Below are 23,580 nucleotides of genomic sequence, written 5' to 3'. Positions count from 1 at the left end.
CAGTGTTTAAAGCATGGACGGGTGGCAAATAGATCTGTTTCAATCCAATAAAATACTTGCCATCAGCAATACCAATGTTAATAAGATAATCTGTTTTACTTCTGTGACTGAAACTTAACTTTAAAATCTGGAAATTATTATAAAATATTTCATAATACAAAAACATAAATCGGATACTTTCATCACCCACCTTTCACTTTCATTGATGCATAGAAAAGGGGAGATAACCCGTAAACCTAGTGACTAAGTACCGACACTGTATGGATGGATAAATAAATTCCGGCTTATCACATTTATTAGTTTTTTTTTCACAAAAAGGAGGTGAATGATGACATATAATAAAAGGATAGAGCTTTGATAACGGCGCATATTGTGAGATGAACTCAAATATGCGGTATTATAGCTTATAAATACTACCTTTAAAAATAGATTGAAAATAAAGCAAAATTGAAGCTATAAATAAATTCTAAAGTCAATAAATTAAATTTTGAATTTAAAAAGAACTTATGTCAAATATATATCATAACACAATTACATACTTTTTCCTCCAAGTGCCGTTTTAACCAAGTGCCGTTTTCACTAAGTGCCGTTTAAACCAAGTGCTGTTTTGCATATTCCAGGTGCCGTTTTCACCAAGTGCCATTTTCACTAGGTACCGTTCTAACCATAATTCAAAATTAAATACTATTAATATGATTTTCTTAAATGAATCAGAGTTACCGGAGAAATATTTTTGGTAAGCTACGATGTTCGCGTACACATAAAGCAAGTAAATAAATAATTAGCAGGATATTGATATGTATCTTTTTTCATGCAATATTCTGTTTTTCCTTGTTTATCGTATAATAACGTTAATAATATATTTACGCCTCTGATCTGCATGTATGCACAATTATCAAAAGTCTTGATGTTAGAAATATAATAAAACACCAGACATTGATCCAGATGATTTTAACAACGATTTTGGCCGTACATGTTCAAATTTGAAATTTATTTTTTAAAGCTAATTATAAATTCCTTGATTTAAAGTCTAAATTATAAAATATAATGCATAAAAATATTCTACCCCATTTATCACACCATGGCTGTTACTATAAAATATAAGTTTTTCATTAATTTTATCTGGCATTAGATAACATTAAAATAATATATACAGAGAAAAACATGATGTTTTGTAACAGCTTACCTTTTCGGCGTGGAAATAAACTAAAAATACAATCCATCGGGATGCCAAAAATCAAAATAAATCGAAGACCTTTCCTTACCAGAAAACTGACACGTATGTGTAGCTCTCTAATTAGCACACTGTCTTCCTGTGCGGACAACCACCCCCTCCCCTTTCTGCCCTAACTGACACCTCGGCCCGTATGTGTGATCACCGTCAACATACCTGTACTGATTTCTCATCTAGGGTCAATTAGTAACCTCGAATACTACCTGGTTGTAATGAAACGCATTTACTTATTTTCGGGATTTTGTTCCTAACTTGTTTGAACAAACTTATCAAAGATTTAATTCAAAATATATTAAATAATTGTACAATTTATGGATTAAAAAATCATCTTATGGTACATGCACTTTCGGATCATCGGGTTTTCTACGTAATACGGACAAAATTAATTCTAGGAAACAATTTCATTGATCGTAGAAACGGATAAAATAGTTCTAACATTCTAAACTATGAAAATTAACTCGCATTTTTTTTCTTACGGTATCTTACTATAAAAATAAAACAAAAGAAGTCGTCTGAGTCCGCCGTGACCATGCAAGACTGGTAAATACACCGAATCAATTTATAGTATTAATCGATTTCATTCCATACGTATATAACTTTATTTAAGAATTCAAAATTATAGTTGGCTATTTGGTTAGATCTTGGTTATCTAATTTTAAATTGGTTACGGACTTTCAACATCCCGCCCTTCAAATATGCCTCATATGAGATTACTGGATCAGTCTAAAATAATTTTTCAGGTTTAATAATTCATTTGCCGAATTAAACCTATTTTTTGTTATTATAAGAAACAGTACACTCAGAGTTTAATAGCATTGATTTATAATTATTTAGTCGGAAAAGTCGCATTTCACTCTTTTAATATTTGTTAATTAATTTTTCTGCTTTGTATTGTAAAGAAAAAAGTATTTAACCTTTTAATATTCGTTAATAAATACGAGGTTTTAAGTATCTGATATATAAATGTTTACATGTACATAAGTCAGAGCTTAGCGTAAACGTACATGTGCAGTTGTAGCTGATTCATATTCTCATGACACAGTTTACATGTATTAATGCAGAGCACCATTATTTTAACAATTATTTATATTTTTATTCAGGAAAATAATTTTTTTGAACTGTTTAGTTCTTGATGGATCTATCATGTTAAATTTATTAATTTTGTCAAAGCAGTTTTCTTTGAACCTTTCTTTCGACCGGTCTTTTGCTTTTTTTTTTCTAAGATATTAATATTTAATTGCGATTTTTGGATACATCGCAGATTGTAAGCTTTAGACATTAATTACAAATATATAATTTATTGCGTAAATTTCTTCCGTGAAATAATTTGGTACTTGTAGATAAATTTATTAGATATAAAATTAAAATGTATATTTTTTCATAAAAAATAAATCTGTTTATAGAGTTTCAAAATTCACACCCTTGAGAAGAAATTTTTAAAAAAATACAGTCTCCATTTCATAAAAATCCATTAAATCACTGTCAATTTTTTTTATATAAATAAACAACGTTTGTAAAATTACCACAGAGATCTCAAGTTCTTTTTATAATAATAATTGTATTTTATAGTTTAGATTTGAAGCTCTGCAAGTATTTAAATTAAAATATAATTTAATCTAAATCATCTTTAATCTTTGAATTTAATTTAAAATAATCTTTTCGTCTTGTCAGAAAACGTTCCGCATTTTGAAACAATCCTATCAGGTTTTGCGTTTATCCTATCGTGAAGATCGTTTATCAGGTCTATCGTGTTTTGCGTTTATCGTGTTTTGCGTGTATCGTGTTTTGCGTTTATCGTGTTTTGCGTTTATCCTATCGTGCGTGTATCCTGTCCTATCGTGCGTGTATCCTATCGTATCGTGCGTGTATCCTATCGTATCGTGTATCCTGTAAAGAATAACGATGCGGGTACTGTATCCTATGATCAAATGGTTTTTGTTTTACTTAATTAAAATCATTCGTGATATGAAGATATGATAAGCCATAACAAAAATTATTTAACCTACTAGCCTCCCTTATCATTTCCAGAGAAGCATCCTCGCTCGAAATTATTTATAGTGTTTTTTGACTCATCATGACTCATTTACCAGTTTGCTAAAATTATGATCTTAGAAAACCATAGAATCTTAAACGATTTAACTACTTACAGAGATGAATAAAATTACAGTAGCATAATGAATTTGGGTTCACTGAAAAAGAAAATATCGAATTGTCTTATCGAATGATTTGTGTTTTTTGACACTGAATTATACTGCTATCTCACATAAATCCATATGTCATTCAACTTGGGCTTAAACCTTCAAAAATTATGAAGAATACATAAAAATGCTGTATATGTATACAAATTTAAACATACAGTTATTTTGCAAAACAACAGACAAAAAAGTCACGTACTGTGACACAATACCATTATACTGCCTGGCCAGACCACGGTACTCCTGAGCCTCTCTCTCTTGTTATCTTCCTTTACCACGTTAGGAAAGTAGGGACCAATCAGAGAGATTCTCCAACAGTCGTACACTGCAGGTATATTTTTAAACTGAATAATGGACTGTTTTGGAAATATATTTCTTACCATCTAACAATTCATCATAATTGGTACTTTTATGTTTAGAACTGACTTATTTCATGTTTTTCCTTTATTTTTTTTTCAATCTTGCAGTTAACTGAAAAAAATGATTAAAAAACAAATTGCTAATTTTGACACAGTCTGTTTTTAATGCTTATTCAAGTTTTACAATTATAATACTTTTTTTCATTTTCTTGCCTTAAGTGCGGGAATTGGTAGAACAGGGACATACATAGCAATAGACGTTCTGAATGAGATAGGGAGAAAGACGGGAACAGTCAACGTTGCTGAATATGTCAAGAAGATGAGAGAAAACAGGATGAATATGGTCCAAACCTATGTAAGTATCAGTATTTATAATTTTAAAAACACCAACATGTTTTGGTTGTTCCATTTATATTGCATTACTTAAATAAAAAAAAAGTGGAAAAGAGTATTGTAAGTAACCACAACTCCTTCCTCCAAACATATTTTGATAGTAAATTCCAAACACTTTTCAAGTTTTATTACAATAAAGTTGTTATTTTTAAACTCTAAATAACCAACAAAAAACATTAACCAAAGAAGTACATGTATTACTATATATATTATATCAATGTTTTGTTTTTGTTTGTTTGTTTTTGTTTTTTGTCTTTTTTTTGTTTATTTTACTTTATGCATTACATTTTATTTTCAGGAGCAATATATGACCATATTCCTTGCTTTGAGTGAAATTTACAAATCGCCAGTTAGCTTCAATACCATTGGTGAATTTACTACAAATTCGAAGAACATGACAATAGACAAACCGGCCAATCAGAGTTCACTGCGTGAAGAATTTCAGGTACACGATACAGTAAAATAACATTGAAAGCAATGTTTTTATGGCTATAAAAATGTTTATAATGATAAAAAATAACTTGAAACTAGAGGTACTGTGAGCAATGGCTCACTAAATGATACCCTCCGCCTCCCATATGTGTATAAATGGCAGTGTCCATGTTTTGCTATGGAAAACCATAAATATGTGTCGGATCAAAAAATAAGATAGGAGGTGCACAAAGGCAATGTGTAATAAAGATTCTGTGAAAGTTTCATCAACTTTCATTCAGTGGTATAAGAGGAGTTGCGGATAAGAGATGGGTACCCCAAAGCGTAACAGACGGACGGACGGACGGACGGAATTAACGATTACTATATACCCTCCCGCTTTTCAAGCGGGGGCTATAATAAATGAGTGGTGGACAAATATGTCAGATGAGGTGATGCAAAAATATCGCTTTTAAATTGAAAGAATTACAATGTATTTGATAAGATAAAACGTATTTATCTAAATTTATTTAAAATTCAAATTTGAGGGATTTTCAAAATATTAACAGCAAATAAAAATATTAAAACATTATTCAGCTCCAAAGCCTTTTCTTGATTTTGATCCTAATTGCTATCGCAAATCCACTTTTTTCATAGATATCGTTCCCTTTCGTACGTTTCTTTTTCCCATTTGATTTTTTTATCCAGCTTTTAATGATAATACGACCTGTGTACAACGATAATGACTTCAAGCTCGCCAGAGAAGGTTGTGGAGACATGTATTCCAACGGTATTTTGCCACGTAAGTTATCCTTTGATTTTATTCTCATTCTTCAGAAAAAAAATCGAACTATGATTTTATTTTTTAAAAAATTCAACTTTAAAGTTAGTATTTTTGTTGATATGTTGAAAACCAGAGATATTTTAAATGTTTTTTTCAAACAAAATTATACATTTTGATGAAGGAAACACTTTAGCTTCCTTAATACATACAACTAAGGTGTAACTTTTAAGATTTCTTTTTTTCTCATTGTCTTCCATGATTTGTACGATAAGTTTTGTCACTTGAAACATACGTCGTTTATATTTAAAAAGAAGATGATCAAAAGATATAAGAACTGTTTGATCTCTGCCTTGTCTATTGCTTTTTTGTTTTGGTTGAAGCAGGATCCAGGCTTCAGTGTAGTTTTATATTGACATTTTAGTATAGTGTAATAAACCTGTTTTTTCTTTGGAAGTCATATTTGATACTTTTCATGCACATCCTTTCACAACGAAATTAGTCTCCATAAATAAAATATTAGGAAATCCTTTATTAAATCTTCTGTAAATAGAAGTTTGCCGGCAATATTTCTCCCCAAAAGCTTAAACATGTTGTCCATAGTAAGTAACACTTACAAATAGAAATAATCTTGCGGCATTGAAAATATTGATTGATTGATTTTATATTGTTTAACGTCCCTCTCGAGAATTTTTCACTCATTATGGAGACGTCACCGTATGCCGGTGAAGGGCTTCAAATTTAGACCTATACTCGGCACTCAGGGCCATTGAGCAGTGAGGGTTCTTTATCGTGCCAGCGCCTACCGTGACACGGGACCTACGTTTTTAAGGTCATATCCGAAAGACCCGTGACTTTCACTTCTAGTGCCGAGCGCTTGGCGAAGGAACAGTCACCACCTTTGTTTACGTCTTAGGTATGACGCGGCGCCGCGAACGAGAATCGAACCCGGGCCTCCCGATCACGAAGCGAACATTGAAAATATAGATTGAAACTATGAATGTCTCTTCCATCCCATAAGATATGAATTCAATTTTTTAAATTAAAATATGGAAAACAATTGAATAACATGATGTGTTCAGAATGGGACTAAATTTGTCAGATAAAGAGAGAATAAGGAAACACCGGTGACCTTTAATGTGACCTTTAATGTTTAAGGATCATTTGTTTATTTTCTGTTCATGTATAATTGAAATAATGTTCAATTTCTTTTTCTACATTAATTAAGTGGATAAATACAGCGTTCATTTATCATCTAATGTCCCTAAAGAGGAAACTTCATCAATGCGATAACTGTTCCAGTAAGTATTGATTTTTTTTTCATTTAACATTTATCAATTAAGGTATTTGTAAATTTTATTTTTTGTGTGCTAACTAATTACAGATTTGTGCACGACTAGTTAAGTTTTAATATATGTTAACCATTATGTGTTCCTGGTTGCTTTTAATTCATTAATCAAGGATATAATTATATTTAGGAAGTCTTTCTTTTGTCGTATTTTTTTTACAGAAAATTAGGTACGCAAAATGTACAATAAACAGAATGCGTATTACAGACCTAAACAGTGTCAAAGATGGGGCAACATCCGCCCTTATTCTGAAACGATTTTTTTAAATGTTTTAAATTTAAGATTTAAAAACCAAAATGTGAAAAACGTATAAATAAATATAAATAGGGCAACAATCGCCCTAACAAGTCACCACAGAAAGTTATTTCAGAAAAGGAGGAGGGGTGGGAGGCGGCTTCAGAAAATTGTAAAAAATGTTTACCGCGAAAAATAAATATAGAGAATAACGTTATCTTGCACGCATGCGCAATGGTGATACACCGGAATCAAGGGGCCTCCCACAGGGAGAGACTTCCAAGGAAAATAATAAAATAATGATACAAAAATATCATTATTCATAAATTTTTTTATAGGATAAAAATGTTTATGTAATTCTTTTTTTTCTTTTTTGTCCATTTGTGTAGTCATACAAAAACAAAAGAGCGTTTATAGTGACGAAGTATCCAACGGAAGAGGACGCTGTTGACTTCCTCCGCCTGCTCAATGACCATGAATGTGACACAGTCATCTGTATGGATCCTATTAACAAGATTGATTCGGTATGTAGCACTCTTTATCGAACCTAATATGAAACTGTTTCTTGTTTTTTTTAGTTTTCTTGTGATATTTGTGACAACAAGGGATTTTTTTGCATCTGAAAGTGCGATAATTCTCAATAAAAAAATAAACAAGATGCATCGTGTATGGTCTTAAGAAATTGTTAAATTCATTTATAAGCTAGGTATGTAATTCAAAACAAATATTAATGAAAACACTATGCTGATTTTGGAGTATTTACACACTCAAGATTCAAGTTTTGCAATGCTTCATTTTAATTTCAGAGTGAAGCATGGTTACCAAGTTCCTCATCTTCCAAAACAGTGCCCCCGTTTACCATCCATGTTCAAAGTCAATCTGCAAATCACATCATCAGCACTACTGTGCACATTCTCGAGAAAAATGTGAGCTAGAAAAGTCGTGTTACGCTTGTTCTGTGTACACATGAAACATAGGGAGATAACGAACAGTAATCAACATCTCCTTAAAACAATACAAAATAAGAGAAGAGCAAACACGAACCTCCAAAGCGTCAGAGGTGGGATCAGGTGCCATTGAGGAGTGAGTATCCCATGCCGACTGGTCACAACCTCTATGTGCTCCTTGTCATGGTCGGGGGAAAAGGGAAAATATGTCGGCAACTCAGTGTTTAAAAAATGAAATAACAATTCGTATGAAAAATATGTTAGCTAATTTAACTCAATGATAAATTGAATTTTCTGATAAGGTAATTGTATTGACAATATAACTTAAATGTACTTAATGATGACTTTATACGAGATGGTTTAAATTCTAATCAATAATTTACCTCGTTTTTGAAATTGTTTATACCTAATGCATGCTCTTGTGCATGGAATCAACTGGGATATAAAAAAGAACTCTGTAAACAGATAATGAATGTATATTACTGCATTCGTTAGGAACGTTGACGATAGAAAAAATTAAATCTTCACGTTTAACATATAGCTTGAATTTTTAGGTTTTCAGGATATAAATAATTTTTAAATATGTTGCAATTCAAATTTAATTAAACATGCTTTAAAGTAAGATAAATAGGATTTCTGAAAGAAAAGAAGGACAGATTACATATTGATAATAGTACAACAATACCTGTTTTCTTTAGAATGAAGAGGAGGCTCACCCTGTGACAATAATAGAACCAAAAGTAAGAATTGAAACATCCGGGACTTTTCACACATCTCCACTTCGGAGTCTTGTGTCTACCACGCTGGCCATTGAGACAGAAAATCCTATTACAATTGTCAGCAGGTGAATTTCTTTTTTTTTTTGTTACTGATGCTTGTTATCCATTTAAATTAAAATTTCAATTTGAGCTTACATCTTAAGTTCAATTATGAAACAGAAAATATCAGATGTATAAATTCATTTTTTTTTTATTTTGCAATTCCTTCCTTTAATGTTTTATTGATGCCAAATGCCGTTCTTTTTTCAACCTGTTGATTATGAAAAACGCTTTCGGACAATCCGTATTGAAATATCATATTATATATATTCGTATTTAGTGATGGTGCAGCATTAAGTGGTGTTTTCTGTGCCGTTCATAACGTAATACAACAGATCAACATGGACGCCTGTGTGGATGTCTTCACTGCCGTCAGACAACTTCAAGTCAGAAGACCGGAATTCTGTTCCAACCTTGTGCGTTTTTCAGAACCAAATATATATATTTTTTTAATCATAGGCCACGGGTCGATTTTTTTTTTTATAAATAAATAAAGACAGATGAGGTTTATAAAGGCCACATTAAATGTCATGTTCTTCAATATTAGATCGCCTAAAGCATTAATGTATCTGGAAATTTAGTTTTGCAAATTAATTCGACCACAGAACATTTATATTGTTTATTTTCTTTTTAGGATGAATATGGGTTGGTGATCAATGCTGTTTATGATCATATTCAGGGCAGTGACACAAGTATATACTACAATCAATAAAATGATCGGGATACAAGAAATGTGTAATTTTCTTCAATCAATAACAGATATATGGAATATTCATTTATTCAAGAGTAAAGGTGTCATGAAATATTCTTAATTTACATGTGTAAATGCCTTATCAAGGATATACAGAACAGACCACGAGTTTTCCGCATCGCTCGGTGGAAAAAACACCGTGTGAAACGCTCTGTGTTACACCGCGTACACGGTGTAGCACGGTGTGTGTGGATTTGAAATATACATGTAGGCACACCGTGCCGCACCGTGTCTAGAAAAATCTCAGGTAATGTCCTCCGTGTCGCACCGTGTCCAGTAAATTTCCCTCCGTGTTGCACCGAGTGTCCAGAAAATTCTTCTCCAAGCAGCTGCACCGTGTAAATAGTATTACAGACAAAATTCTCTGTTTCTGATAAAAATTTAATAAATTTTGATGACAATTTATAACTTTGGTTTATGTATATATATAATCGTTTTTATTCAACCAGATAGTGGACTCTTAACTGTGTGTCTAGACATTTTTATTTTAGTAAAATTATTCATTCATGTAACAAAATAAAAATTATGAATTTTATTTTAAATGAATAATTTAATCTCATGAGTTCATGTAAAAAAGGAAGACGAAATGGCGTCGAGCTGCATTCGTCTCGCACTCTGTATGTAGTATAAAATCCGAGCTGTATTCATGTTTATGGTTTTTACATGTACAGTACTAGTGTACGACCCAACCATTATTATGTATATTTCTTATTAAAATACATGTTTTTTATTCATCTGGAATTATTCTGAATGTGGATGCGAAAATCGTCAGCAGAAACACGAAATTAATGCAACAATTTCATAGCGTATATCTCGTAACAGCAAACATTATTTTCATAGAGTGTTGTTCACTACCACGTTATGTTTTTAAAATCCTTTCAGTGTAAGTAATTATTTAAAAAAAGAATTTCTTTATTCTAATAAGTTTTTCTTTTCTTGTAAAGTGTATAAAAAGCAGTACCAGAGAGAGAGAGAGAGAGAAACTCATACAACCCCCTTCTGACATAGTCTGTAATGTTTTTTTTTTTATTCTTCGTTTTATTTAAGATACGGAGGTCACAATTAATCATTCTATAATTCTATTTAATTGCCACAACTTTTGTTCATATTCAATCCATTTACTGCAATCAAATTCGTTCTCTGTATAAATGCTGTACGCACAAAATCCTCGTGCATCACCTGTCCCATGACGCTAGGTGACCTTGAAAGTCTGTTTACGCGGAAAGAATTTCACTTGTGATTTGAAACAATCTTATGGTCAGTTCCAAGTTCACACCTGTTTAAAACATATATTGGGTCTCTGCCGGTGGGCCAGGGGCGCCGTATGTTTATCACACCTTTCAAATTCTTTAGCTCTGACCACGGCAAGTGTATAACACACTCAACTGATATCATGCGAAATTCATCTTCCAAGTTTCACTACAACAACGATTATAAACCTACTTGTACATTGTTAATTTATTTATCCTATTTCAGACACAAATAAGCATGTTTTTCGTAGATTAAGATTTAAAAAAAAACATAACAAGTCATAAATTTGCTGACTTCTGATAAAGTTTTAACCAGCCGATTCGTATCACTTTCTAGAAGGGGGGGGCATATTTAAAAATCGCTAAATATCTTTGTTTTCTCAAACTGTGGGTTTTTTTTCGTTTCATTTTTCACACGATATTTTTCAGAATGAAGTAATATTCGTACCGAAGTTAGTACATTTCATTTGCCAAAAATTCGGCTGGTGATTTTTGTATTCAGCGTATAAGTTGATCACTATTTTAATTAAAGAAATTTATCAGATTATCATCTCTGCCTGTTCAATAGATTTTCGAGTTTACTGCAATTAATATTTATCTCCATATTTTACATAATCACAGATTTTCAGTGTTAGTCACGGCAATAACCCTTATCTGAACCTGTCCAATGATTCGCCGAGTATCGGTACCGGTATCAAAGAGCAGAATCAATGTGCGAGTCTGATTCGTATTAAAAAAAAAATATTCTAGACATAGAACATATATCTTAATATATATATTTTTTTAAATTCTTACAAAATATTAATTCACTTAGTATAATCATGCATCTGATATGTACTACGTATGAATGCATACGTAGGGGAAGAACGATCTTGTATCAACAATTTAATTGAACACGGTTAAAATCAAATTGAATCGAAAGTAGAGACATTCAAGTAATTCATTTATAAAAGTTTGTTTCCTCTAAGTGTAATATAATAATAATAGTCTATTTAACTTTTTATGACTAATATAATTAGGATTTAACTTGAAACGTAATTGTACATTTCTTTTTTGGCTGGACACGAGTACGTTGATATTAAATAGGGCATGTTAAAAGTTTAAACATCTGTATGCGATAAATTAATACAAATATTAATTTAAGGAAAAGTACAACAAATATTTCAAAAGAAATTTGATTAATTTTATTAAATAAGGGCAATGAAAATGTTTAAAATATTCATCAGCAGAACTGTGACACACCGTGTTACACGGTGCACAGAAACGCTGACTTCAAAGACGCCGACAAGTCCACGCTAAAGCGTGGACTTTCTGTCCACGGGGCCCCGTGTTTTTTGCGGAAAACTCGTGGCCTGTACTGTATGTATATGAAGAATATCATGGGAAAAATATAATCAGAAGAAGAAATCAATAGTGTTTAATATAGAGCATGTATTATATTACCTTTGCATTGACGCAATATCTCTAATTTTAACATTGATTTTTGGTAATTTAATATAGAGAAAAATGTTCCATGTCAGATACTTTGACTTTAAATAGATTTGTATTATGAAATAAATGTGTTTGTTGCACATGTCTTTAAAGATATTTTACCTATTTTTATATGTTCATCTTTTTGTATTTTTGGGGGGGCGGGGATGGGGGTTAATGACTTAATGTGTTCCATCTTCTCCTAGTGAAGATCCATTTTGTAGTGCATTTTACTCTTAAGTATCTTTGGAGATATATATGTACAACGGCCATTCAAAATCTGTATTTAGAAAAAAAATGGCGACATAGTTGTGCAGAATGCCTCGCTTAATATTATTTTTTTCATAAACGCGTTTTCATTTCAAATATCTTTAGTTTTTGTTTGTGGCTTTTTTTTTGGCAAAAAAATGCCTTCTAGAGTTCTATAGAAATTGAATTGCATTCCAGAATAAGAATTTGAACACAAGACCACTAATATTTAAGTAAAATGGCATAATAAACTGTTTTTGTCCTCTTTTAATTCTTTGCTCTTTTCAGACCGTTGCTGTTTTGTCAAGTGCTTCTTATTGTAAATTAAAATGTTTTGAGTGTAATAAAGCAATGAATGCAAGCTTCATTATTTGTTTGAATTTTAGACTAACGTGGATAACTACAGTCCCTGAAACGTTCTACTTTCCCACCTGAACGGTGATCGAACGGTGAACGAACGGTGAACGAACGCAGAGCGAACGGTGGCTGAACGAAGTGGGTTCGGTGAACGCAACTTGGTGAACGATGTGTGAACGGTGAACGGTGAGTGAACGCAGAACGCGAGCGGAGCGCGAACGCGAGCGCAAAGTGAACGGTGAACGAACGGTGAACGCAAGATGAACGATCTATTCGGAATGCCTTCGGTCTTTTCCTTGTTTTGAAATTATTCTTTTATTCTATGATTCAAATGTCAAAAATAAATATAAATACATAATAGATAAACAAAAGAGAAATAAATAGATAAATAAATAATAAAACAAAAATTTCTACACATACGTATGTTTAAAACGATATTTTAAAAACATGATTTTAATCGCCACCAAACGTGTATTTGTTACCGCGTCCAGTTAAAAAATAAATTAATCTTATACAGTAAATAATTATGCTTATTCTTTTAACTAATAAAATAATGTGGATTTTAGAAGATAAAACTACTACTGAGATAAACAAAAGATAGATAAATAAACAAATAAATAAAAACATTTTTTTTCTACACATACCTATGTTTAAATCGATATTTTAATAACATGATTTTAATCGCCGTCAAACGTGTATTTGTTACCGCGTGTACTTAAAAAATAAATTAATCTACTTATATAGTAAATAAATATGCTTATTCTTTTCACTAATAAAATAATGTGGACTTCGGAAGATAAAACAGCTACTTATAGACTGAATTAATTACATTGTACGGGGTTGAAACAACCGTACTGTATTTCCGTGCGAAAGCGATTCTGAGTACAATAACGGATTTTTTTTTTTTTAATTCAGAATTATCTGTTGACATTGATTATTATCGTACTGCATAAAAATTCTCGTTTTATGTAAATTCTACTGCAAAATATTCTATATTTATGTGCCTTTTTATTCTTTTATGACGATTATTTTAGCTAACTTCTTCATGTATCTGTAGACATTTCCCGGCCGTGATTATACTCGGTCAAGATGTTGGAAAGAGGCATTCAAATTATTTGTAATACATGTGTAGATTAAATTTTCAAAACTAAATAAGTAATGTGTTGTCATGGTTTTTATTGAACAGAGAAATGTACGAGAGAGAGAGAGAGAGAGAGAGAGAGAGAGAGAGAGAGAGAGAGAGAGATAACCCCCTTGATTCTCAGATATGTGTTGTTTCAAATAAATATTCTAATTATTTTTCCTAAATATTCCAAGCAATAAAGGTGATAAAGGTAATCTTTTTTTTTAGATTAACAAATTCATTTGACAGTAATTATTGGCTTTCATTTTCCATCATGAAGTTCACACAGTTCACAGGAAGTCCGTGCTATAATTGTAGTAGCGTGTTTGTGCTGTCAATCAAAATAATTCGACACAGTGGAGGTGTGGAAATCGCGTTTCACCGAACATGCCGAAGGCAAGGAGTCACTTAGTATTCCAAGAAATTTTAATATTTTTCCCTATCATTTCTAGATCTGATTTTTGCATTCCTGCAGAAAAAAAAAAATAATTTGAATATATACTTGGAAGGATTGAGTTTTAAATTGAATATAAAACATATTCCCTGCCAATTCAAAATACTACTGTCGGCACAAGTTTATACTAAAATACTATTGTTTAATGACTGTTTGATGTTGGTTTTAAGACTGATTTTCTTGTGTTACAATAAAAATTAAATATTAATTAAATCATACTGAAAAAACTCAGTAAGAACTTTATTTCGGGAGAAAAGGCACCGGGGGGGGGGGGGGGGGGGGATTCTTAATTATACTGAATAGCAAAAAAGATATTTTTAAACATGTTAAGGTACGGAGAAGGAAGGAATTTTTCTTCTCTTATAATAAAATATTTTAAACAGTTGGTCTTTTCTAAAATTTAAAACCACACCATCAATTTAATTAGCTCTAAAGATATTTAATTAACTAAATATTTGTAGTACTGTTCATAGTTCTCAAACCTACATGTAGTTCAAAAACGTGTTACTGCAGAAATAATTTTTTATGTATTCTTGTCCTGTAAAAGACTTGGATTAATTATTATACATCCATTAATAATTTGTCCTCTTTGAAATTACATCAAATTGATGCCGTGCGTGAAGCATTTGTACATTGCCCTTTTTTGAATTTAATATTTTAGCATCGTTCTACATGCATGTAGGTACTTAATGTATTAATTATTTGCCAGGGAAAATTCATGAAATAAGTAACAGCTGAGTTATAATAATAGAAATATAAATATCAAAGATAATTTTTGCAATGAAATAATTATTCTTTAAACACGATATCTAAGTTATTTAATTAAAAAACATGTAAATCCTTACCATCAAAAAGATAAGTCCTTTCACTTCGGAGTTCCGAATGACAATGAAGACTGGACGATAAGTGAACGGTGAACAAGGTGAACGCAAAGCAAACGGAACGAAGAGCGAACGGTGAACGTTTTGTGAACGGTGAACGCGAGCGCACGGTGAACGGTGAACGCAATACTGTGAACGAAGAGCGAACGCTGAACGCACGCTGAACGAACGGTGAACGAACGCTGAACGAACGGTGAACGAACGGTGAGCGAACGGAAAAATGGGAAAGTAGAACGTTTCAGGGACTGTACAATTTCTGATTTAAAAAATAATTGTCTAGATATTCTTACACAAAGTTCTTTTTACTCATTTTCCAAAAGATAGGGTGACCATTAGGACTCATCTTTTTTACTGTCAAATGAAATCGAAACAAATGCTATTAAAGGAGATTTTCTCATCTTAAAATTTTACTAAAATACATGTAAATCAAATCTTAAAGAAAGGTGTTTCTGTGAAATATCTTAACACTATGACTTATATAAGTGTAAACAGAACAAAAAGATAAAAAAAAATATGTGCAGCTACAAAGATCTAAAAGTTTAATTCAAACCCCGCTTTTTGAATGCTAGGTGACATTAAATCTGATTCTTCTGTCCGTCTGTAACAAAATAATTAAACTTTGTCATATCTCTTTGAAGATTAGTGATGGGACTTATATATTATGCATAAATAGAACTCGTGACAAGACCTTTCTAAAGTATACTATGATTTTAAGCCCCGTGACCTTGAATTTTTTAACTACTTAAGGAAATTCAAGCTTTTTTTTAATTGAATAATATATTCCTATGTAATGTCAAGGGGGATACTTAATTATCTTGGTCATGGGTACCTGATCCCACTTCTGAGATTTCCACAGGTCAATAATGAACTAATTACATATCTGCATTTTAATTTTTTAAAGCATGAGTATTTGTCTATTAACTATGGAAATGTTCATTCTGTTGTCGATACGATATATCCTGGTGAACTTAGATTGAACAAAAAGATATTACAGAGTCTGTCAAATCCTTTTGATATTTAGATATTTTACTTGAAAAAGACGTAAATGTGAATCTAACAGCCAAGCTCTCTAATAAACGAGAATTTTTCTATCGTCAGATTTCCTTATTAATGCAGCAATATACTTTCAATACCTGCATACGGAAGTTACATATCTTTATTGATTAGATACTCAAGAGCATACTTTACGTTTAAATATAATGGAACTAAAATTCACTTTAATAATGCTACTCTTCAATATGTGTTTAATGTACAATGAATTTTATTTTCAATGTATCATTATAATTATAAAGCGGCACTTGAAATTGTACGGATATTTACACTGCAAAACGATGATAACGGAATGATTTAATCATTGTTTATAGAAATCACACATAACACCATAAGACCAGTCTGACCAGAAGTGTGTGCAGAAGTCCATTTGTATTGTAAAATAATAAGTTTTATATCAGAATTTAAAATGTCAAACTGTTTTTAAACTCGGTTTAGGTACACAGTCAAAGTGCATTATGTTTAACCTGTTTTTAAATTTGTTCGAATATCTTATGTTATTTATAGATAACGTAAAACACACTAAAACATCTATTTTTGGTGTACACGAAAATAAGCGGGGAATTCCTTTAAAACTGAAAGTTGGAATTAATCAGTGTTAACAGAGGTAAGTGTTTTATTCATAAAAACAATTAAATATGCATTTTCTATAATATGTTTTTCTTTTTACTGTTGGATACTTAATAAGTGTCTTTCTATTGAACTAAAACAGCAGCAGTATGTGCCTGTATATTAAAAGGTAAGTTGCACGAAAACGAAAACACGACTTTTCTTTTGTAAATTCTATTTTGTTTAAATTCAATTATTTTCTTTACTTCAATAAAGATAAAATGTAAATGTTACTTTTTTGAAAGCAATTTTTTGTCTTGTTGAGTTTTATAAATGAAAATATATCATCTACTTTTTTTTAATTTAATAATACGTTTTCATTTGTTTGATTCCTTAATATTAATGTAAACTAAAACATATAGACTACAAATATCAGGAATCCTTCTAGATATCTTTAAACAGGAATATTGTATTAATGTGTTCTTGCAAATGTATCTTGCTTCAATAACATTTAATATCCCTCTTTAGACAAATTTGTCGATTACTGATTGGATAAAAGCTAATCACATGACGCCCTGAAACTTTCCTTATTACGTCTCCCTTTCCATATCACGTCTCCGTCGAGGCGTAATATGAAAATCGGGCACGCGATTCCATTCGAAGCGCTGTTATTGTAAATAAAAATGGCGGTTTAGAAACGGTAAACGTGGGTAGTTTAGTTATTTTTCTTGTTACTGTAACGATTTTTACGTCTATTGTTATTGGATTAAAACTAATATTTTCATAATATGCAAAAATATATTTTTTTTTATATTGAAAAGGGTCTTTGGCGGGATACATTAGTTACACAGTCTGTTAGAGACCTAATACGGATTCATACAGGGTGTGGAATGAAAATCCGTAGTTGGACTCGGCTTTGCCTCGCCCGATACGGATTTCCATTTCACACCCTGTATGAATCCGTATTAGGTCACTAACTGACTGTGTGACTAATAATCTAATTTAATGTAAAAAGAATGATAGTTTTTTAGAAAAGAAAATATATACTGCAATTAAAAATCTGATTTAAAAAATGTAGATAATATTCCATTATTTAACGTTTATTCGATTATATGGCGCCCTTATTATCAACGACTATAGCTACCTCACTACTTTCGATAAGGACGAAACTTAGAAACAAAATAATTGAATCAGCCAAAAAGTGTATGAAATTGATGTCATCCTGCAAGTGATGCATTGGAATACAACGTACAATTTCTTTTCAAGAAGATAATGAGGGTTCTTAAAGATCAAGGTAGTCCATGAATGAAAATAAGAAAAATGCAGAACAACTATTTAATTTTTTTTTTTTTTTTTAGATAAGATTTTGTTTTATCAGCAATTACTTTAAAATCTATAGACCAGACTGGATTTAAAACATTTCTTTTAATCCGTGCCACTTTTGTTAAAAAAACTTGTTATAAGTACATTGTATTTCAAAAGTTGTATTAAAGTTAACTTAAACACATCATTGTGCATAAAAGTCCTCTTTTGGAAATTTATTGAAAATTTATAGAAAACTTAAAAGAAAAATATTTTGAGTGAAAAATCAATCATCTTTTTTATTTAAAAGATCAAATACTTGCAGCACAGAGAATATTAAAAGATATATTTTTCAAATGCTAAATTAACTGTAAAAATGAAAAGCCACAATACTCCTTATACTTTAAGATAAACAGTATAAGGGAACTCCAAGGTCAACTGCAAGATTTATAAAACAAAAGGCCCATGGGCCTTATAGGTCACTTGCGCATCATGCAACAACTTTGAAATGATTGAATTTGGTTCATGTTTTTAGCGAGATGCCATGGCATTCACAATTTTGAAAAAAAGGTACCATTGCTAATCATAACTATACACTTAGCAAATGTTTAGTCTGTTTACTTAATACCCATAAGCAGGGTTAGGGAACAAAAATGCATGTCAACTAATCAGTAATAGAGCAGATGCTCTAACCACTGCAACACGCGAGCGACTGACGCAATACAGAAAATAAAATACAATGTTATAAGGCAAAGTTGAGCAAACATTAATATCTATAACAAAAGCGATATGGAGTCACCAAAGACGCATTAATAATTACAATTCAGCTGTTTTTTTATTTACAATGCCAAAAACCCCACGAAATGTTTTTTTTCCTAGATAACTTAAGCTACTTAATACAGTTTTATTTTTGATCTTATCTAGTTAGTTTTCATTTCAGGTGTCTCTAAAGGATTATTGTGAGAAGAACATTTTTTTTATAAGCGATGCCTTTTTCAATTAGTAAGTTTATGTTTTTTTCAACCAGCTTTTAATATATGCATGTAGATGCACGTAGATGTCTGTCATTTTCTTGTAATATTATTTTAAGTGTTAAATGTTCCCTTGAAATCGTAAAAATGACAAAAAGTTTCAAGATAAAAATTATATCACTTTTATACATAGGTTGACATCCACTTCTTCCTTCCTTAGGTATTTCTCTGTATCCTATTGTAAATATTTTTCACACGATTTATTTTGTAATACTGTGGTTGAGAGCCAAAAAAAAAAAGAGTAAATGGCGCATTAATGTTCAATCAGTGATAGGTTGATTGATTGATTGTTTATTGTTTAACGTCCCTCTCGAAAATTTTTCACTCATATGGAGACGTCACCGTATGCCGGTGAAGGGCTTCAAATTTTGACCTTTACTCGGCACAAGGGCCATTGAGCAGTGAGGGATCTTTATCGTGCCAACGCCTGCCGCTGACACGGGGCCTCTGTTTTTAAGGTCTCATCCGAAGGACCCGCAACTTTCACTTCAAAGTGCCGAGCGCATGGCGAAGGAACAGTTGCTACCCATTTGAACGACTAGGTCATTCGCCTTAGAAACCCAAAAACTTAACTGACAAACAAATGAATGTACAGACGATAGAAGGGATTTCCTGGTCACTATACAAATAAACACTTCAACATTTCAAGCAGGGGTTTGCAAAACATAAAGAATCTTGTTCTCTTTTTAGAGGGTTTTGGAGGTCTTGGAGGAGTTCCAAAGGTAACCACTCCTGGTTTACCAAGACCATCGGCTGGGCAGCCACCAAGTGGCCCAATTAGAGGCCCTCAACGACCGCCACCTCCACCTCCAACTAAGGGAAGGTGTTTGACAAAATGATCGTAGAGTAACAATGTGAACAGATTTGCATGACATTTTGAGGAAAAATAAATGGAATATGCACGATCTAAACGCTAAATTAAATAAAAAAATAAGATGAATGTGCAAAGATGGTACTTAACTTTATGTGAATTTATATCTGGAATAAACCCGTTAATCATTTTTTTCTTTAAAATAATGTGACGTTTTCACAGATTGCCCTGTACAAAATATAGTTCAAGGAAGAAAAAAATCTAGCAAATGTATTAAATGGACGTTTTTTTTAAAAAAAAAAAAAACAATTTTAAAATGAATATATTTAATGGAATTTATAATTCTTAACTAAGGCATATTTTTTAATTTCTTTGCTATGGTTTTGAGTATATTGTAATTTGATTTTAAATAAAAGGTTTAAAAAAAGGAATTCGTCAATGAAAATATCAAAAGTTAATGTCAAGAAAGTAGGCTGAAAGTAGGTTTAAAAAGTGTAAAAAAGGATATTTTTTTCAAAAGCATCTTTAGGACTTCAAAAATTCGAACCCCCCTCCCCCCGAAAAAAAAAATGATGTTTGCAAAATATTAAATGAAGCTATCAGTGCGTCTTATTATTATTTTTTTAATATCTTTTTTTATTTTACATTAAAACATGCAAAATAAATAAATTGGAGCCTTTTATTTTTCTTTGTAGATATATGTATATTCGTATTTATATATATAGAAAAATAAACAAGAGTTTGGAAAAGGTGATCACATTTTACGCATAAGCGCTTTCGCCATTCAACTCTTCAGTGGATTTTGAATAACAAAAGTAACATGACATGATATCGTCGTTATTATGACGTCATAGTAAAAGGACAACGTTAAAATTTGGCGCAAAAATGTCCATAGAAATCGCCAAAATAAAAAGACTTGACACTGAAAATAATACATATTTACTCACAATGATCAATAATTAATAAATTTTTCAAACAATATCAACATTTTTTAATATTTATATAAATATTACCGATATGAATTAAATTAGGTTTTTAATACCGTCATGAGGAGAAACTATGGAAAAATACTATTATTTAAATACACTTTATATTATATGCTGAATAATATAAATGCAAGATTTATAACTTTTGGAACATACATGTATATACAATTCAAACAATTTTATCCCCCTTTAAAGATATATACTTAATGGTATCCATTTAAAACGGACTGTTACATGTTCAGAGACGCAGTTTAACCTAAAGTTGTGCCTATTATGATTGATCATCATAATATTTTAAAAGCAGCAACTAGTTGAATAAACAAAATATATTAACAAAGGGAAGCGTACATGTACTTAATGGACTTAACGGATAATCTATATTGCCCATATAGTTAAAGATCAAATAGGAAAAGAAAGTTCACTTACACTGATTTATATTTTCGGTTTGATTAAACTTTATTTATCAATATGGCAATTATCACTTACACATGTTTTGGTTTATGCATTTCGTCAAAGTCCATAAAATAATACAAAATAGAAACAGAGCAAACACGGACCTACGAAACATCAGAGATGGGATTAGGTGCCACGGAAGAGTGAGTATCTTCTGCTTATTAATAGAAAAAATTAATATAATCGAAGTAAATAATTTTCATTATTATATGTTTCCCTTAAATGGAAAGCTATTTTTTTTTTTTTGGGGGGGGGGGGTGTGAACGAACAACAACAAAACGTTACGATAATTGACTACAGGTCATTGTAATCACCTGTCAGATGAGTATGGTAAAACAAGTCAGGCACTTGAAACTTTATCATAAATCCTTAAGGGTGTGAAGATCTAACATTTGCTAAGTTTAAATATTGTGTTTGGTGTTTAAAGTCCGTTGTGATATTTTTATAATATGAATACATAGACGTATTATTATCTCTAAGTACATGAAAGCTGTGGTTGTGGATTCAAATTAATTCAAAAATAAATAAATAAAAAAAGACAAAGGGAAAAATATTGCTTTACAAAGTGAGAAAAAAAATAATTATATTAATGAAAAATATGCATCTTCATTTTGTATGAAAATTGTGTTCTAAATTATCTGCTGAAGAGACATTTAATTCACCCTTTTAATCCTGTTTAAATGCATCCTTAAATTCGGCCTTGGTCAGGTCAAGTCACTTTGTTTGCCAAGTTACGGGTCCTTATTGCACAATGTTGATGTGTCGAAGGGTTATTATTTGCATAAAATTGTATTTGTATTTAATATTCAACAGAACTAAGCACTTGAACCGAAAACAAATATTGATAACTTTATTATTACAGACCCTGAGACGTGCTACTACTCCACACGCTCGCTGCACGAACGGTACACGAACGCTACACGGTTTGCACGAAACGCTGCACGGTTTACACGAAACGCTACACGGTTTGCACGAAACGCTACACGGTTTACACGAAACGCTTTGCACGAAAGTCTGCACGGTTTACACGAAAGGCTGCACGAAACGCTTTGTACACGTTTCTCCCACGCTTTGTGCACGATTCTGGCACGGTTTGGATTTTTCTACTCGGAATAACTCGGCATTTTTACCGCTTTATCATTACTTCAATGAAAATCGCTCAAAAAGCCACATTAAGCACCTGTTTAAATTAAATTTAGTACACTTGTATTATAAAAACCGATAGAAATATTTAATACTCTGACAGTTGTAATTAATTGATAAATAATTGTCAGTTCGAATTTATTTATTTATTTATCTAACTGTTTTAAAACGAAATGCCGATATAGTGAATGACTGTTTAATAATATACAATTTTTATCTACAGGTATTAGTCATTCATTTCAATGAAATATTTTTACGAGTATAATTTGATAAATTGATTTAATAAATTGAACACAAATTCGATTTCTCAACGCAGGAATATAAACTCATTGATTTTTTTTTATAATATTGATTATATTGTGTTTGATTTCCGTAGGCGGATTATTTTTTGTGATTTTGATTTTAAATTATAAATTAAATTTGCCTATATACTCTACTAACGATTATTGATACATTTTTAAAGATTTTTTTTTTTACGCAAGCATTATCAATAGGAGGGAAACCGGTAAGGGGGGTGTTAATGTGATCTATTAATCTATTCTATTCTCTTTCTCTTTTTACATGAAGCTTATCAAATAACATCAGTATACCCATCATACTGTAAAATCCTTCATTTCAAAACAGGACTAAACGTATGTTTATATGTGTACATTTATTAAAAGTCGCGGCATTTGACTATACATTGTACATACAATATAGATCGATCTTCACACCGGCATTCAGGTATATTACAAGAAAACTGAAATATCTTAGATGAAATAAAAAGTACGTGATTTATAAAACAAATAATATACAATTATTCATGATTTACTTCTAAGCTTTTCTTACATGATATTCATAAAAAGACTACCAAATCAGTTCTGTTTATTTTACTGTTTACGGCTAGAAATTCGGATTTACAAATAAAAGATGAAATCCGCTGATTTATAAGTTGTACCCATCAAATATTTATAGAACCATTTTATTTAAAAAAAATAAAATCCAGTCGTAATTTTCAGG

At 31.2% G+C, this 23,580-nt stretch overlaps 2 long non-coding RNA genes across 2 annotated transcripts; both read left to right on the top strand.

Moving 5' to 3' along the window:
* Nucleotides 1-6,639: 6,639 nt before the first annotated feature.
* LOC134276172 (uncharacterized) lies at nt 6,640-8,668 on the top strand. The gene is made up of 4 exons (XR_009993988.1): nt 6,640-6,674; nt 7,346-7,480; nt 7,763-7,882; nt 8,602-8,668. It is a non-coding gene; the product is annotated as an uncharacterized LOC134276172 (long non-coding RNA).
* An 8,152-nt stretch (nt 8,669-16,820) lies between these two features.
* On the top strand, nt 16,821-20,277 carry LOC134276171 (uncharacterized). The gene is made up of 3 exons (XR_009993987.1): nt 16,821-16,913; nt 19,098-19,159; nt 19,879-20,277. It is a non-coding gene; the product is annotated as an uncharacterized LOC134276171 (long non-coding RNA).
* Nucleotides 20,278-23,580: the final 3,303 nt, after the last annotated feature.

Source organism: Saccostrea cucullata, unplaced genomic scaffold, assembly GCF_032062105.1.
Source record: "Saccostrea cucullata isolate Sc308-1 unplaced genomic scaffold, CSIRO_AGI_Scuc_v1 ctg6894, whole genome shotgun sequence".
Taxonomy (NCBI): domain Eukaryota; kingdom Metazoa; phylum Mollusca; class Bivalvia; order Ostreida; family Ostreidae; genus Saccostrea; species Saccostrea cuccullata.
This window is presented reverse-complemented; position numbering and strand designations above follow the sequence as displayed.